This window comes from Triturus cristatus, chromosome 4_2, assembly GCF_964204655.1.
Source record: "Triturus cristatus chromosome 4_2, aTriCri1.1, whole genome shotgun sequence".
NCBI lineage: Eukaryota > Metazoa > Chordata > Amphibia > Caudata > Salamandridae > Triturus > Triturus cristatus.
This window is the reverse complement of record NC_140586.1, coordinates 245,509,221-245,523,163: the sequence shown is the minus strand read 5'-3', so window position 1 is coordinate 245,523,163 and position 13,943 is coordinate 245,509,221. Positions and strand designations below refer to the sequence as shown.

At 48.4% G+C, this 13,943-nt stretch overlaps 1 protein-coding gene across 2 annotated transcripts in view; it reads left to right on the top strand.

Moving 5' to 3' along the window:
• Nucleotides 1-13,943, top strand: part of LOC146833558 (E3 ubiquitin-protein ligase TRIM39-like) — a 556,215-nt gene that overhangs the window by 18,685 nt on the left and 523,587 nt on the right. The window lies entirely within an intron of this gene.

Sequence of the window (13,943 nt, the reverse complement as noted above, 5' to 3'; positions counted from 1 at the left end):
AACACCAAGATATACTTGTAAGTCCCTTCTGATTGCAGGGGGCCGCAGTGGTCCAAATGGGCAGAGTAGTCTGTCTGATATTAGTAATGGTGTCTGTGCTGTACGTGCCAATGGGGAACCCTTCATCTGCTGACATGTCGCACTTTAAGACCAAATTCTAAGTCTGTTTGGTTAATCCTGGCCACCAACAGCGTTGTTTTAACAAAAACTGTTGCGGTAATCCCTGCATGTGCAGAGCCTAGACCCTTGTGTGCAGCTAGTATTAAACCTAATTTGCGATCTATGTTTGGTAATACTGTTTGCCCCCCCGCCCCCCACTCCTTGAATTTGAGCCTAAGGAATGTTATTTGCATCTAACTTATAGGAGTAATTGAGTGGAAAACCTTTTGTCAAGGCTGCCCTGTTTTTTGTGTGAAGCTAGGACAGCTACCATTGTGCTTCCGTCTATTCTTGTTTTTGAACAAGTGATTGCAGCTACGGCAGCAGATTGTACTGCCCCCTTTGTGGCTTAATCAGCCAATTAATTCCCTTCAACGTGAACACATCACGTTGATGACTGCGTGTGTATCACGTGAGCCCTTGGTAGTTCGTTTTTCAACTCCGCTACCTGTTCCCAAAGTAATTTATGCTTTAATTGTGCAACCTTTTGAATCTTTAAACCAATTCTGACCCCAGTAGTGAAGATATTCATTGTATGACTGGACACAGTAAAATGAATCGCACACAATCTGTGTGTGGAATTCTCAATCCGTATTTGTTGGTGCCAGTAATGAGTAATGGGGCTTTTAATTCTGCCAGCTGTACTTTGCAGTCTCCTAGAGACTGTTGTTGTACTGCTAGGATTGAACTTTCCTTCCTGCATATGACCCTTCACAATTGCACATACGGCACTATATTGTTTGTTTACTTCCTATGGCCAGGTGAGCAGATCCGTCGGTGTAAATCTATTCATACTGTTCACCAAATTTGTAGTGTTTACACGCATGTGTAGGTGTTTGGAAGCTATCCTATCAGCTTGTATGGAACAAAGGATATCTGTGTGTTCTTCTGTCCAATGCTGAATAATCAGGTCTTAGGTCATAGAAAGGTTTTACTTTTTCTGCGTGATCTAAAATGTATGTTCTGCCAAAATTTAGGAATCCCAGTATGGATTGCAAGTTCTTCAACGATTTAGGAGGTTGGAGCAGTGCACATTTCTCTAAAGTTAGCTGCCAGGCTTTTCCCTTCACTTGAAAGCTCATATCCCAAAAATAGGACATTGAGGTAGGCTTTTTTTTTTTTTTAATCTAATTTGTAGCCCTCCGAGGCGAAACCCACATTTATGTTGCTCACCTTGATCAAATGATCCTTTTAAATTATCATCTGTCAGATAAATATCTTCTACATAGTTCAAAATTTGGATAAAGAGGCATTGTCCTAACTGTTACCCTAGCTGAGAACAACCCAGGGCTATTCTTACTTCCTTGGGAATCGGCATGCTGAGAACCGAGCGCTGAGTGCTGTTAAATTTCTGCTTTTTAGGCGCTATATTTTGGCAGAAAAATTCATTTGAGATATCTAATGTTTTATATTTCTTCCGCACAATGTTATTCATTAATGCGGCACTGTGTGCTTTCTGTACTACAAATGTTTTAGTGCATATGTTCAGATCTCTGTAGTCTAAAACTAGATGATATGAAGCATTATGTTTCATTACAGGAAACAACGGATTATTAATTGAGCAGGTGCAAGTTTCAATTACACCCTGGTATTAAAGTTGATCTAAGATCTCCCTGACCTGTTTCTTCCCTTGTTTTTTTTTTTGGGTGATGTCTCGCTGGAATAGATTTTACTGGGATTACATGGTGAGGTGACTCAGCACTTGCTCCAGCATTATATCGCAACCATATTGGTTTGGATGCAATCGCCCACTCCTGCATGTATGTATGTTTTACATATATTAGGACGAGGTCAGGAAAAAGCCGGTGGATTTACTGTTTCTCCCTTTGGGCACTTAATAACAATTTCAGATGGCTAGTCTTTTTCAGCCAAAAGGATGTTCTATCCATAAGTCAGGTTCTCCCAAAAGAGACCTTTAATTTTTCTGGGTTTGTCCCCCTTCATTTGGAGTGTTATTTCATGTAACCATTGTGGGACACTTACCCTTGAATCAGGTGTTTCCACTGTGTTCTGTTCATTCAACTCTGCTGTCACCAGAAAGTTCATCCGGTTCTTTAATGCTATTACTTTTGCTGCGCTGTCTAGCATAGTCCGAGCCCATTCCTCGTTCAGAAGTTTACAAAAGTGGGAAGAGAAGAGAAACCACCCCAGTAACTATCGAATGATAGCCCTCCTTGACGTGGAGTCTAAATACTATGCCAGTATGCTATTGGAAGATCTCCTGACCTGGGCAAACAAAACAAAGCGCCTCCCATTCAATCAAACCGGTTTCATGGCTAAATCCGGAGCAACTAACCTACTGACATCTGTTCTAATAGAGGAAGCTACTGTCCAACAAACTCTACTGCACTGTTGCTTTGTGGACTTCAAAGCAGCCTTCGACCACGTGCACCGGGACCTATTGTGGCAAAAACTAAAAGGCTGGGGAGTTCCTCAATCCTTGCTATAGTTCAACTTCACTCTAAAACGTGGATAAGAATCAAGCTGGGTGAAGGCTCCCATGTTTCCAGGAAGATTGAGACCAGCAGTGGAGTAAAACAAGGTTGCTTGCTGGCTCCACTCCTTTTTAACCTGTTCATATCGAACCTTTCGCCAATCCTTGACCGCGTCAATTGTCATCACCCCTCAATTAGATGGAGTACAAATCAGCAACCTCCTGTATGCCGATGACTTGGTGCTGCTCAGCCACACGAAGGTGGGCTTACAGAGGCTACTTGATGAACTGCTTCCCTACACTGAAAACAGCCTCTTAGAGCTAAACCATCCCCTTTTGGGCAACCCAAGAAGTCGCGAGGAGGGTGGCTCTTCAACAACGTAAAAATTGACTCAACACCTCACTATGTATCTGGGAATATTTTTAGACTCCAGAAGCTCATTTGCTAAGCAAAAAGCACTGAGGACCAAAGCTCTGGCGTTAGAGGCAGCAGCAACAAAACTGTCAAAAAAACTATTCGGTCCCAGCTTTATCCTATTGTTAAAAGTTATGAAGCCAAAAACCTCTAATTCCCTGACATTCGGCCAAGAGATCATGAAGGGAACCACAAACCTACTTCAAAATAAACTGACAACTAAAATCTTTAAACGTGCATTCCATCTTCTGAATTCAGCATCACCGGCACAAGTCCGTCTGGAATTTGGCTTACTTGACCACCACGGGGTAGAGGCAAAACTTTATAATTGCCCCAGCAACAGACTGCGTCAAGCCAGCCCGGGATACTCACTGGAGACCAGACTCTGGCAAGAAATTCAGAAAAGTCCTGCCACCTACAAATATCGGCCCCACCTGGAGAACAGCTTACAATTACTTTGTATTAAGGAGTTTAGGGGAACAATTCCCCCACCCCCTCACAATCTGTATTAAAGCTAGTTATCAAGAGTGCCAGGTTGTGGTCCTTTCACTCAGACAGGGCAATACTGTCAAAGGAAACACACCTGGGCAGTAATCACTAACTTTAACCCAGAAGTAGAATCCCGTCCTCTATCGAGCACCACCGCACTTTACCTGAAACTAAAGTTCCTGGCACTGAGGTTGGGTGAATGGCCTTTCTTGAAAAATCTTCCCGAATGGCGCCGGAAAGACTGCCACACCCAATGCAGGCTGTGTGGTTACCACACAGAGGGGTTGGAACACATAGTCTGCTTATGTTCAACAATGCTCACTTGAAGACGCTTATTATTGCGAGAAGAATGGATTAGACATGGAATTCGATCTTGCCGCCAAGCTATAATAGTAGCTTTCTACACGGATAACACAAAGCTGAATATCGGGCTAACAAAATTTTAACTAAAGTATTAAGCCAGTTGGAAGCTATCAGGGCCGCCAACCCATTAGAGCTGAAGGAAACTCCATCATTGGACACACCAACGCCTTGTCGGCTGTCAGCAAATTGTTGATTCGAACCTGGTCCATGAGACTTTTAACAGCAGTTAAAAAGTCAAGTAGAGTTTTAACAAATGTTGTTCCAACAATTTTAAGAAATGTATCATTTCATGAACCTGATGTGTGCTTTTTATATTGTAAAGTTTTCATTTACCAACAATAAAGTTTTTTACTCGCGAATATCATGTTAGTAAGTTAAACGAGCGGATTACATACAAGCAGGTCTCTTTTAACGAGTCCTTGCTCAATCAATCCCCTCTCTGAAGGCATTTTGTGCCATCATAATATTACCCATCCCTATCCAGATGCCAACTTTCAGTATTCCTCAATTTCATTTTCCTCTTTAGCTCTTTCATCTTCCCCTTTGTTCTCTAAATCCCTCATCTTCTAAATCATCCCTTTCATTTCCTCCATTTCAATTTTAGTTTTCCCTCCTTTTCTTTCCTTTTTCATTTTATTACATATTTACTACTTTTTTCCTTTTTGTTTCTACAACATTTACACATCATTATTACTAATCCAGCAACAAGGGCAAGATTATTTGACCTATAAGACTTTTCCCTATATCGCCAGACACTGTCAACCTCCAGTGGTTTCAATTTTTCATGAAGTTTTGTCATCTTTATACACCCTCCAATTTCCTTTTTTTTTTTTTTTTTTTTTTTTTTTTATATATAAACACAAAAGTTTGTGTATTGATTGACAAAATCAAGAACATACACCAGCATTACAGTCCAATGCCGTAAAATTCCAGGACTTAGAAAAGGAGAGCAGCACCACAGGATTTACAAGCAATAGTAAAAAACAGCAGTATTAAACGGGACATTCCCTTTATAACTACTCCACCTCCTCCAACCATTTCCCCCCCCCCCCCCCCTAAACCCTGTGGTACTTCCTAGGACACCCATGAGCCTCGCGCATGACCTTCTCCTGCGTGGTACACCAATCCTCCCTAGTCCTCCAGCATCCAACGCACGGAGGTTCGGAGAGCTTCCAGGAGGCCGCAATGTCTTTTTGCTACCACCATTGCCGTTGTGTAAAAATGTTTTCGTTCCGTGACCCATCCAGCCCATCAGTGATACCCAGGAGCGCGTGCTTTGGGTCATGGCGGACCTCCCACCCCAGAACCTCGGGGAGTTCCTCAATCTCCCTCCCCAGAACTGCTCCAAGCGGAGACATACCCATACCATATGGAAAATATCTGCGGGGTCTTGACCGCACCTGGCACAAGCGGAGGTTGGGGCTAAGTCCGCAGCATGTAAATAGTATAATTGCACTAAGCGCAATCTAGTAGAGGCCGTGACTGTCCTAGAAGCCATAAGGGCGTTGCACCAGTCCTCCTCGTCTAAGGTGCCTACCCAACCCTCCCATGTAGTCGGTCCAAGGAAGTGGGGGCATTATTGATCAGTGTACGGTAGATGTGGAAGATGCCTCCCCTTCCCCAGGTCGCTGAACATTATCTGGGCCTCAGGCGGACTGTGGGCAGGAAGGCATGTGCTAGTCGCAAGGTGGGTGTGAAGGGCGTGGCGTAACTGCAAATACCTATAGAATTGTGACCGGTGTAAGGAATACCTGCTTCGAAGGTCCGTATGTGATTTCCCCTCCCCCCATTACATCTCCTCGCTGCGAAATGCATATCCAATCCCAGGCTTTTAACCCCTGTAATGCGTTGACAACTTTGAGCCTGTTCCCCCTGCCAAAAGGGTGTGCATTGGGTTAACATGTGTCCATGTGGTATGTCGCAGTGCAGCCCGCCAGGCCAGCAGCACAGAGCGTGTCACCTCTGGCAAGTGGGATGGAATAGGGGCCCCCATATAGCATAGCCTGGATCTTGGCGAAGCCCAACTCTCCGACCTCGAGCCTGTATGCCGGGTCCGACCAACCCCCATTGAACCAAACCTGTATGGAGAGAAGCCGCATGGCCAAATATTTTATAAATAGGTGGGTCATCCCCAGTACCCCGTTGAATGAGGGGATCCCACACATGTTGAGTGCTAACCCGGCCCTACCTTTCCCCTCCTAAAAACGTACTAACTATGCTATCCATCATTTTAAATTGTGCGACCCTCCCCATGGGATTCAGGGGCAATGACTGCCATTTCTGGAGGTCTGCCTTAACCCGCTTCACCAGTGGGGCCACGTTGAGGGCCCAGCTGAGCTCAGGGAGCAAGGTCATCTATATCCCCAAATATTTGAAGGATTGACGGCGAAGAGGAATGTTGGATTGCCAGTCGAAACATTCACAGGACAGGTGTAGGGGAGCCAAGGCCGACTTATCCGGGTTAAGCCTGAGGCCCGAAGCCCATTCAAAGAGGTGTAGAATACGAAGGCAATGAGGGCTTGAACCGGCGGGATCTGCCAAATAGATAACGACGTCATCTGCATAGAGTGCACTTTTATCTGGTTCGGTGTTGGGCCACTCCCATCCCTGCATACTCTTGCACGACTATCATGTATGCCAGGGGCTACATTAACAAGGCGAAAAGCAGGGGGGATAGGGGACGCAATCCCGTTCACCAAGACGCGGGGGAGGCGTAAAGAACTTTAACCATGGCACAAAAACGGGGACCGAGTCACATTATAGCAAGGACGTCCTCTAAGAACCCCCAGTCCACCGAATCGAAGGCCTTTTCAAAGTCCACCGGAAGAATCGGAAGGTAGGGAGTAAGATGACGGTGTGCCAGGGCGACTTGCAATCTGCGAAGACAATGCCTAGTGCCACGCGAGGGCATACATTCGCATTGGTTGGGGTGAACCAGCGTGAACACATGGGGTTTGAGTCGTTGGGCATGGATCGTGGCGAACAGTTTCATCTCCGTGTTGATGAGGGAGATGGGACAGTAGTCTGCACACCGTGGCGAGGGTGGTTGAGACTTGGGAAGATCTACAATGGTGGCCAGATCCGTCTCCTGCGGAAAGGAGCCCTTTTCGACAGCCTCCCGAAATAGCCCCACCAAATGTGGAGTGAGACTGTCCCGATAATACATGTAGTATTCTTGAGGGAAGCCGTCTGGGTCCGGTGTCTTACTGGAGGAAACTATGGCAATCGCTCCCTCTATTGCCTCACGCGTGATGGGGTGCTCAAGGTCATTCTGGCTAATGGGATCTAGGCTAGGGAGGGGGGGCCACCCTCTACCTTTAGCATACTAGCGAGTGAAAGGGATGGGGGTCTGGCTGTGTATACTTGCTGGTAATAGGAAGCGAAGGCACGGGCCGTCCCGTCCGGGGAATGGCACAACGAGTCGTCCTGCGCCATGACCTCGAATTTTGCGGTTTGACTTAAGGGATGTGGCAAGGCGATGGAGGAGTGAACCGTTCTTGTCGCCCCAGCCATACTCCCTGGCCACGGATGAATGCCAAAGGGGTATGGCTGCCTCCAGCGACAACTGCTTGATTTCTGACTGGAGCTGGGCAATGAGTTTGGCTTCAGGGGCCTCTGGAGACTGAGCAGAGGCCTGCTTGAGGCGCAAGGCTTGCACCTCACGACTGGTAATTTGTTCTGCTTGGGCCTGTCACTGACGTTTGAACCGGCCCTTGGCGAACCCCCTAATCGTGGCCTTGCCCGCCTCTCACAGAACGCCCAGGGAGAAGATGGATCCATCGTTGGAGAGGAAATATTGTTTAAGTTCCTGACCCACTGCCTTCCGGAACTCCTTGTCTTGGAGAAACCAGGTATTCAGTCTCCATGTCTGCCTCATGAAGGCTGGGGAAGGACCCATGCAAATCCCCTCTGGGGAGTGGTCCGAGATACCACGTGGGAGGATGGCGATGTCCTGGACCGTGAGGCAATCTGTTGATGGAACGAAAATGGCATCACTACATGCTTGCGTGTGGTGCGCTGCCGAAGTGTGTGTGTGTGTGTACGGATTAGAATGTGGGTGCCAGGTACGCCAAGCATCACATAGGCCCAGGGACTCAGACCAGGTCCTCAATTGTTTGGCCCGTGTAATTGTACTGGAGGACGAAGGACCGGTCGTGTCAAGGTCAGGCGAGGAGACAGCGTTGAAACCCCGCCCCCCCCCCCCCCCCCCCCACTCCCACGGCCCGAGATAAGTGGGGCAAGCACGTCGGGAGATCTGTAGATTTAGCTAAAGTCGCCGCCAGCATAGAAGGAGGAAAATAGAGCAATACAAGGTTGATGGGGCTCCTGTTTAATTTACCGCCGATGGCCACAAATGTACCCTGGGCATCGAGGGTTGTCTGCACAATGACAAGGGGAAGAGAGCGCTTCACTAGGATCGCCACCCCTCGGGATCCCAAAGTGAACCCAGAGTGCCACGCCCTATCGTATCCATAACGCGCTAGGAAGGGGCAATGGTTACCCAGCAAATGCGTCTCTTGCAATAGCTATGTCTACCCCAAGGTGGTGTGCGTAGCGCAGGACCGCCATCCGCTTCAAACAGTCCAGGAGGCCATTAACGTTCTAAGACCAGATGCTTAGAGAAGTATTCGATAGAGGTATACCTGGCATGATGACATGGCAGAATGGCAAGACAAGTGGGTCCCAGAAGGGGGGCCCACATCAAAAGGAGCACGTGAGGGTGTAATGTAGCGTCCCAAGGGAAGTCTATGTATGCTGCCGGATGCAAGTCCGGGCACGATATGAGTGTTGGTGGAATGCAGAAAAGTGCCCCGCAGGGGTGCGTCAGACGTATAGGTGAATATAAGTGTGATTGTGGGTCCCGCGGGGGATATGGCTTCCCAGCTGTACATCAGCAGGTCCATCAAGGTGTCTGGAAGGAGGTCTGCATGTCTCTCGAAATGCAAATCAGGGTGTTGTGTGAAAACGGGTGCAGCGAAACTAGGGTATAAAACAACCAAAAATAAAATCAAAACGCAGGACAACGGTTCCAAACCCCTCTTCCCCCCCCCCCCCCTACACTTTGAGAAGCATCTGTCGCCCTAACAATAACCAATGAGTAAACAACCAAACTAAAACGCTTGGGAATGGGGAAGCGTGGAGGACCCCTCCTCGTGTCTGAATGTGTTTGAGTCCATCGGGAAGAAAAGGAATGTTCTAAACTAAAACGCCATCTCCGGCTGTGGAGCCAGGCCCGGCAGGCAGAGACCAGATCAAGCAGGGTCTTTCAGGAGCATCGGGCTACGGTAAAGGTCTGATTCTGGGTGGTCAATCGCCGAGGGCCTCGGCGAAGCACCACCGCCATCCAGACGGCTGGAGGAGCCAGAGCGCCTCCCAGTCGAGGGTCCCTCGGAGAGCGATATCTGCTGTTGTTAGTGGCCTGGCGGGGAGTCTGAGCGGACTCTCCTCTGCTCGGGGTACCTGCGGGAGCGGTTCCGCTGAGGTTGAGGAGCAAAGGGAGCGAGGCGGCCAAGTCCGTTCTCCGCTCCTTCCAAGCACAGGGCCCGGTCGTCGGCCTGCAGAGGCCGCTCCTCCGTTGCCCAGGTCCAGGCCTTCATCGGGTTGTCGAAGAACAGCGTCTTGTTCGCGAACGCCACTCGCAGGCGAGCCGGGAAGAGGAGCCGATACTGAATGTTAAGTGCCCTCAGCTTTTGCTTGACCTCCCCAAAGGAGCGGCGCTGACCCTGGACCTCGCGGGTGTAGTCTGGGAAGGTCATGATTGCACCATTCTCATAGCATAGCGAGCTTCAGACAGGATGGCGTCGCGGTCTTTGAAGTTGAGAACCTGCATTATGAATGGGCGGGAGGTGCACCCTGCGCCGACCTGGGGGCCAAAGACGGGTGGGCCTGCTCCATTGCAAACCAGGGAGAAAGGGAGCCCTCCGGGATCTACAGCCACCTCTCGGAAGTCCACCGCAGGGCCCTGCTCTGCACCCTCCGGAAAGCCCACCAGGCGGAGGTTGTTGCGTCGGGATCTGTTTTTGGCATCCTCTGCCCGACAGTGCAACTTCTGAGTGTGCGTCTGGAGACGGGCCACCTGCCCCTTAAGTTGCTGGATGTCCTCTTCCACAGTGGAGATACGGGTCTCTGTCTCTAATCCGAGCAGTGGCGTTTTGGAGGTCCTGTCGAATGAGTCAGGTCTACTCGCACTTCTGCGATCTTGCCTTCCACCGAAGTCTGTGAGGCATGGATAGGATGTGGCCAAATCCACGGATGGAGGAGCCTCCTGTTCAGTCACACCTCCAGTTGCCCCCACCTCCAAGGTGGTGAAGCAGTCCATTTTCGTCAGGGTAGCAGGGTTCTTCGCTGCCCATGGCGACCCCCCCCCCCCAGGAAATCACGGGCTCAGTCTCCACAAATAGACCTCACAATGGGAGGTTGACAAACCAGCACAAGCGGGCCGGGGGTCAGCAGGGGCAAACAGCAGACGTTGACTCTGCTCGGATCAAACTGCCACTGCCCGAAAAGTGCGGCCAGAGTAGAGAAAGGGGGGGGGGGGAGAAGGAAGAGAGAGAAAGGAAGGAGCACGACAATGATCCAAGGCCCCCATATCCCCCCCCCATATCCCCCCCCATATCCCCCCCCCATCGCCCCCCCAGGCAGCAACACAGAGTAGGTGTAGAGGTTGGGGGGTCACAGCGGGTCCTGGGATGAAGGACCAGTGCAGGCAGATGGTCCCAGGAATGCAGCAATGACCCAGGACCAGCCCAAGGTAAGGATTAGGAGGCCACACGAAGCTATGGCTGGGGCCCCCAGGGAGCCATCAGACCACCATGCCTGATTCGGGGATGCCCGCTAGGGGGTCACCTCCGCCTGAAGTGGCGGCCGAGCAATTCCGTCCACACCCCAGGCCCAGTGGGGGTTCCCCAGCAGGCCGCGCCGCCGCAACCACTTCACGGGATGATACACCACCAATGGTGGCTGGCCACGCCGACCCGGGCCTCAGGGAGGAACAATAGATCTTCTCCCCCAGTGGACCACACTAAGAACACAGGTCCGCAGCGCCGGCAAACTCCGTCCAGGCCTCTGGGGCAGCAGAGGAGGCTCAGTCGCCCTCTGTTCCTCTCACACAGGTCCGAGAGGGTCACAGCAAGCGGCCGGCAGGCACAGGGGCACCCCGCAGGCCGTGTCGTAGCATGGCGGAACAGGACCAGCCTCGGAAGGGCAAGCCAGCGCAGGACGCATGTGCTGCAGGCCGTCTGGTGCCACCAATGTTCCACCGCTTACTTGGTGGCCGATGTCGCACTTGTCTCTCCCCGGCAACCTAGCATGTGAGGATCCAGGGCGGCCGGGTCCTTCAGGAGGGGAGATTGGCCAAGTCCAGCAATACGGAGGGGGCGCCAGCCACACCAGGAGCCCCCTCGCTCAGCTAAGCGGTGCTGATGATGTGCATTGGGCCGATGACAGGCCTGGGATCACCGCGGCAGCGGCTGCCGCCATTTTGAGGGGGGCCGCGCGGCAGGTCCAGGAGACCAGGGCAGCCCACACGGGCCCAAGTCAGTGCCCCAAAGGCTGCTCCGGAGGTCCCCAGGCAGCAAAGTACGTGGGACAAGGTGTCAGGCGATCCCGATGGCAGAGCGGATGACGGAGGAGTCTGGAGCACACCTAAGGTGCGACCGCCATCTTGACGCTCGTAGCCTCGCCCCAATTTCCTTGCTTTTATCAGGAATGTAAGTACAACAATGTTGAACTTTTAACATTCCCCAGACACTGTCCTCTTTTGCTAATATCAAGCCCAAGTCTATTTTGTAAAACCATTGACCTAATCGCAACCATCTGTGTTAATCCTCCAGAAACCCCCAGCAGTATCAGTCGATAGACGATCAACTAGTGTTGACAATTGACAGATTCTATGTGAATTCAGAATGACTCCCACTGAAGGTATCCATGCACCAAATATATCGCCTACTATTTCTGAAAAACTAGCTCTTTCTTAGTCCATTAGGATTTTCATTGCTTCGAGTGATTCTTTTAACCTATATTTTCGAAAATTCAATCCCAAAATAGCAGCTTCCGTACCATTGTGCAGGCAGTTTATAATGAGCATTATTACCGTACATGTAGTAAACCCCAGGAAATACTCGGTCAGTTCTTCCTTTTAGCCCCCAACCTTCCAAAATTAGGAAGTTATGTTCAGTCCCTAGAACCAATAAATGTTATTCTAAACTGTCTTTAATCTATGGATGCAAGTCTTCCCTTTCTTCACAACGTCTAGGGACATCGCAGCATCAGTCTTGCCAGCTGTATAAATTCCCTCACTTTGAGCCCATGTTGGTACATGGGTTTTCTGTTCAGCAGCTTTCTTTTGGAAATCCTGTATCCTTCCTCAACTAAGTTCAAAAATACTTTTTCATCATGTAATATACAGGTTAAAATCTTGTGCTTTAACTAAATCTATTGACTTCATTGTTAGGAAAAATTCACCCATGAATTGTACATTCTGTCCACGAAGTACTGGATTCATGTTTCTTCGAATAGGAAGTTCTGAAAATACATCTAAGTTTGAATAATAATACTGAAGTTTTCCAGTTGCATAGAATAGACTTGCTAGTACACCACTATATGAGATACCATATGTTCATGGTAAGTGGTGATATGTAACTCCTTCTGATACTGACGCTGGTAACTTTATACAAACCTAACAATCGCTAATCTCCATTGTATCTACATACTGAAATAACAATTTTGTGAAGACATTTAAAGATGTCATTATCTGTTATTGTGTTATGGAATTCTGCCTCAGCTGCTGCTTGTAATTCTACTTTATCCCCTTTAAATGTAGCGGTTTTCTCACTAGTAACTATCATTCTTTTGTTAACGTAAGTAAAGGCATTGCTACTGTTAAGAATAACCATACTAAAATCACTAATATAATACTACATATGCAAGCTTTAAAACATCTTCGTACCAAACTTCGTTTTGGTTGCTCAGTGAGTCTATTTCTCGCCATTTTAATCTGAGGATAATTTCACTTCTTACTTTCAGCACCAAGAATTTCAGACTTTTAGTTTAAGGTGGTCTCACTTCTTTTTCATCAATCTGTGCAACAATCAATTTTTCAGATTCCTCTCATGTCCAAATCCTCAAATTATTCTACAATAACATAGGTCCACTCAGGGGCCTGGTATTTATTTATTCATAACTCCTAATCTTGGACACGTTTTTCTCCATTTAATTGTCTAGACTGAATCTGACTTGTAATCTCATTCACTTGCTCTGGTCTTTCGGTTTTTCTCAGGAAATATCTAAATCTTTTCACTCCTCCTGGCCAGTTATCACCTATTTTGGCCCTTTTTATTTGCACTGCACTTTCACCCTCTTCGTCTTGTTCCATAGTTCTTTTATTTTCTGAGGGTTTTGTCACAATCTGTCCTTTTTTTTCTTTTGAATCACTCTCTACCTGTTCGGGTCTTTTTTATTGTTATTTCATCCATCTGAACCTGTTCTTCTAGCTGGCCATGTTTGGGTCTACTTTCAAATTGATTTTCTTCTTCTGCCCAAACTTCTTCTAACTGGTCCTGTTCAGGTCTTACTATTTGCTCTTCTGCTACCTGAATGTGTTTTCTTCTCCTATCTGTCCCTCCTCAAGGGTTTGAACAGTTTCGTTCACTTTTATCTGAGTAAGTTCTTCTCTCCCTGTCTGTTCCTGCTCAGGTTCTAGGGTTGCTTCATTCACTTCTTCCTGAGCATGTTCTTCTACACCCATCTGTTCTTCACTACTGTCTTGTCTTTCCAATCTTGTTCTGCTTCTTGTTTGGACAACAACTTCAGGTATATCAATCACTGGTATCCATCCCTCCTGACTTGTGCTCGGTTGTTCAAAGTCTACTACTTCGGAATCTATCACTCTAGATTCTTCAACTTCACAACCTTCATCTGTTTCAACTGATCCAGTCAGTTGTTTTTTCTCAGAAGGGGCCGGAACCCGTTTGGTATGGCTAGCATGAATCCAATTGGGTAAACCTGCACACTTCACTGCTGTAGTGGTGACCAGTATGACTTGGCGAGGTTCATCCCACCTGGGTGCTAGGCACATTTTTCTGG